This window comes from Oncorhynchus masou, chromosome 28 (assembly GCF_036934945.1).
Source record: "Oncorhynchus masou masou isolate Uvic2021 chromosome 28, UVic_Omas_1.1, whole genome shotgun sequence".
Taxonomy (NCBI): domain Eukaryota; kingdom Metazoa; phylum Chordata; class Actinopteri; order Salmoniformes; family Salmonidae; genus Oncorhynchus; species Oncorhynchus masou.
In genome coordinates this window covers 83,745,384-83,750,659 of record NC_088239.1, presented here as the reverse complement: position 1 = coordinate 83,750,659, position 5,276 = coordinate 83,745,384, and positions in this window count along the sequence as shown.

The following is a 5,276-nucleotide window of genomic DNA, read 5'->3' as shown; positions in this document are numbered from 1 at the left end:
CTCCATAGCAGCTATCTAGCTATCTCTCTCTCTCTCTCTCTCTCTCTCTCTCTCTCTCTCTCTCTCTCTCTCTCTCTCTCTCTCTCTCTCTCTCTCTCTCTCTCTCCTCCATAGCAGCTCTCTCTCTCTCTCTCTCTCTCTCTCTCTCTCTCTCTCTCTCTCTCTCCTCCATAGCAGCTCTCTCTCTCTCTCTCTCTCTCTCTCTCTCTCTCTCTCTCTCTTCTCCATAGCAGCTCTCTCTCTTTCTCTCTCTCTCTCTCTCTTCTCCATAGCAGCTATCTCTCTCTCTCCCTCTCTTCTCCATAGCAGCTATGTCTCTCTCTCTCTCTCTCTCTCTCTCTCTCTCTCTCTCTCTCTCTCTCTCTCTCTCTCTTCTCCATAGCAGCTATGTCCCTCTTTCTCTCTCACACTATTCTCCTATTGCTGTGGAGAAAATTAACAAAAATATACTTACTTAGACTTATTAGCTACTGAATACAGACAATGTCAATAACAAGACATTTAAGGACTACGTAATTGACACAACAGTTATTGTTGGCTAAAACATGAATAGTGGACTGACTGACCCAAAGGGCCTGACAATTCATTAGGGAGCTTTTCATGTGCATATGCACATGAGTGCTCTGTGTGTACTGAGAGGTTTGTGGGCTATTTTCACACCGTGTGTGAGATGGGCCACGGGCCGACACATGCACACACGCACACGCACGCACACACACCCACACACACACACACACACACACACACACACACACACACACACACACACACACACACACACACACACACACACACACACACACACACACACACACACACACACACACACACACACACACACACACACAGTATCACCTCTGTGTATTCTCTGAAGTGTTACGGAATATGTCCCCCCTCCTCCCTTCTCCTCTCCTCCCCTCTCATCCCCCCTCCACACTTCTCCTCTCCTCCCCCTCCTCTACTCCTCTCCCTCCTTTCCTCTTCTCTCCCCCACTCTTCTCCTCTCCTTTCACCTCCTCATCTCTTCTTCCCCCTCTCTCTCCTCTCTTCGCCCCTCCTCTCTTCTCTTCTCCCCTCCTCTCTTCTCCCCTCTTCTCTTCTCCCCTCCTCTTCTTCTCCTCTCCTTTCCTCTTCTCTCCTCCACTCCTCTCTCTCCTTTCACCTCCTCATCTCTTCTTCCCCCTCTCTCTCCTCTCTTCGCCCCTCCTCTCTTCTCCCCTCTTCTCTTCTCCCCTCCTCTTCTTCTCCTCTCCTTTCCTCCTCTCCTTTCCTCTTCTCCCCTCCTCTTCTTCTCCTCTCCTTTCCTCTTCTCCCCTCCTCTTCTTCTCCTCTCCTTTCCTCTTCTCCCCTCTTCTCTTCTCCTCTCCTTTCCTCCTCTCCTTTCCTTCCCTCTCCTCTGCGACCACTGAGCCTCATTTAGGAGCATTCAGAAAGGAGATGATGGTTCATTGAACCATTAATAAATAATAATTGTGTTTTGTGGGTTTGGATCTACGTCACAAATGGTGTTTTATTCCCTATTTAGTGCACTCCCCCATAGGGCTCTGGTCAAAAGTAGTGCACTAAATAGGGATAGTAGTGATCCATTTGGGACAACCTAGATCTCTAGAAGGAGATGAATAAATGGGATGGTGATGGTGCTAACAAACCAGGGGAGGAAGTTTCCACGACAAAACAGGAAATTAAATCTCCACTCATTGCTCTTCTTCCTGTGGTGAGTACTGATGTGCTATCTATGTAGATATTATTCTCCTGGCATGAATACAGAGTGGTTGTTGGAGAGACACATGCTGGGCTTTTTTTTTAACCTCAAGGTTTTGGGGCTAAATAAAAAACGAACCATGATTTAGATCAGTACTTTTACATTTGAATGTGACGTCCAAGTCAGTTAGTATGCCACTGCTACTTTGGATCATGTTAAATGTACACAACAATGATGTGGGTTTTAATGGTTTCAACGGTGACATTCAACGGTTGTCTTCATAAGTGCTAACTGGCTCTACGTTGTGAAGGATCCCCTACGGTTGGGGAAAAGCACTTCGCTACACTCGCATTAACATCTGCTAACCATGTGTATGTGACAAATAAAATTGGATTTGATTTGATTTGAAAAGCATTTTAAGAAGAAAAAAGGAAGCTCCTAACCAGGGTTTGGGGTGAAAAAAATTCATTTCAATTCCAGTCAATTCAGAAAGTACACTGAAATTCCAATTCAATTATTTTCAATGAGGAATTGGAATGGAATCTGAGCAGCTAACCGATCGCTGCAGCTGTACATAATCTATTGGTAAATAGCCCACCCATTTTCACCTACCTCATCCCCACAGTTTTTATTTATTTACTTTTCTGCTCTTTTGCACACCAATATCTCTACCTGTACATGATCATTTATCAATCCAGTGTTAATCTGCAATATTGTAATTATTCGCCTACCTCCTTATGCCTTTTGCACACATTGTATATAGACTCCCCTTTTTTTTCTACTGTGTTATTGACTTGTTAATTGTTTACTCCATGTGTAACTCTGTGTTGTCTGTTCACACTGCTATGCTTTATCTTGGCCAGGTCGCAGTTGTAAATGAGAACTTGTTCTCAACTAGCCTACCTGGTTAAATAAAGGTGAAATAAAATAAATAAAATAAAAATGGAATTCGGTTAACTTTCTGAATTGACTGGAATTGAAATGGAATTGACCCCAATCCTGCTTCTAACAGCTAGGATGTGGTTCAATCTCTGGCAGTTTACCAGGGAGGGGCCCCAGTTCTAAAGTGTAGGCCATCGTGTACCTGTGTTCTGCCATTGGGGATCATGTTGAGGTATGTGCCTATTAATGTAGTTATCTGTGTACCTGTGTTCTGCCATTGGGGACCATGTTTAATGAACCACTTCCATCCTATCTGTCCCCCACCTCGCCTGTCTTGTTTCAGACTGGCCCTCCTCAGACAAGGGCTGGCCTCATCCCCACGATAGATAGTCCGATCCATTCCTCCCCTCTTCCCCACGATAGATAGTCCGATCCATCCCTCCCCTCTTCCCCACGATAGATAGTCCGATCCATCCCTCCCTCTTCCCCCAAGATAGATAGTCCGATCCATCCCTCCCCTCTTCCCCCAAGATAGATAGTCCGATCCATCCCTCCCCTCTTCCCCACGATAGATAGTCCGATCCATCCCTCCCCTCTTCCCCCACGATAGATAGTCCGATCTAACCCTCCCTATTCCCCCACGATAGATTGTCCGATCCATCTCTCCCTCTTCCCCCACAATAGATAAACCAGTCCATCTCTCCCCTCTTCCCCACAATAGATAAACCAGTCCATCCCTCCCCTCTTCCCCCACGATAGATAGTCCGATCCATCCCTCCCCTCTTCCCCCACGATAGATAGTCCGATCCATCCCTCCCCTCTTCCCCCAAGATAGATAGTCCGATCCATCCCTCCCCTCTTCCCCCAAGATAGATAGTCCGATCCATCCCTCCCCTCTTCCCCCACGATAGATAGTCCGATCCATCCCTCCCCTCTTCCCCACGATAGATAGTCCGATCCATCCCTCCCCTCTTCCCCCATGATAGATAGTCCGATCCATCCCTCCCCTCTTCCCCCACGATAGATAGTCCGATCTAACCCTCCCCTATTCCCCCACGATAGATTGTCCGATCCATCTCTCCCCTCTTCCCCCACAATAGATAAACCAGTCCATCCCTCCCCTCTTCCCCCACGATAGATAGTCCGATCCATCCCTCCCCTCTTCCCCCACGATAGATAGTCCGATCCATCCCTCCCCTCTTCCCCCACGATAGATAGTCCGATCCATCCCTCCCCTCTTCCCCCACGATAGATAGTCCGATCCATCCCTCCCCTCTTCCCCCAAGATAGATAGTCCGATCCATCCCTCCCCTCTTCCCCACGATAGATAGTCCGATCTAACCCTCCCCTCTTCCCCCATGATAGATAGTCCGATCCATCCCTCCTCTTCCCCCCACGATAGATAGTCCGATCCATCCCTCCCCTCTTCCCCACGATAGATAGTCCGATCCATCCCTCCCCTCTTCCCCACGATAGATAGTCCGATCCATCCCTCCCCTCTTCCCCCAAGATAGATAGTCCGATCCATCCCTCCCCTCTTCCCCCACGATAGATAGTCCGATCCATCCCTCCCCTCTTCCCCCACGATAGATAGTCCGATCCATCCCTCCCCTCTTCCCCCACGATAGATAGTCCGATCCATCCCTCCCCTCTTCCCCCATGATAGATAGTCCGATCTAACCCTCCCCTATTCCCCCACGATAGATTGTCCGATCCATCTCTCCCCTCTTCCCCCACAATAGATAAACCAGTCCATCTCTCCTCTTTTCCCCCACGATAGATAGTCCGATCTAACCCTCCCCTATTCCCCCACGATAGATTGTCCGATCCATCTCTCCTCTTCCCCCACAATAGATAAACCAGTCCATCTCTCCTCTCTTCCCCACGATAGATAGTCCGATCTAACCCTCCTCTCTTCCCCCACGATAGATAGTCCGATCTAACCCTCCCCTATTCCCCCACAATAAATAGTCCAGTCCATCTCTTCCCCCACGATAGTTAGTCCAGTCCGTCCCTCCCCTCTTCCCCCACAATAAATAGTCCATCCAACCCTCCCATCTTCCCCACGATAAATAGCACATCCAACTACCTCATCCCCATATTGTTATTTATTTTCTTCTCCTTTGCACCCCAGTATCTCAACTTGCACATTCATCTTCTGCACATCTATCACTCCAGTGTTTAATTGCTAAATTTTTATTATTTCGCCTCTATGGCCTATTTATTTCCTTACCTCCCTAATCTTACTTAATTTGCACACTGTGTATAGACTTTTCTATTGTGTTATTGACTGTACGTTTGTTTATCCCATGTGTAACTCTGTGTTTTTTGTGTCGCACTGCTTTGCTTTATCTTGACCAGGTCACAGTTGTAAATGAGAACTTGTTCTCAACTGGTCTACCTGGTTAAATAAAGGTGATCTGGTCTACCTGGTTAAATAAAGGTGATCTGGCCTACCTGGTTAAATAAAGGAGATCTGGCCTACCTGGTTAAATAAAGGTGATCTGGTCTACCTGGTTAAATAAAGGTGATCTGGTCTACCTGGTTAAATAAAGGTGATCTGGTCTACCTGGTTAAATAAAGGTGATCTGGTCTACCTGGTTAAATAAAGGTGATCTGGTCTACCTGGTTACATAAAGGTGATCTGGCCTACCTGGTTAAATAAAGGTGATCTGGTCTACCTGGTTAAATA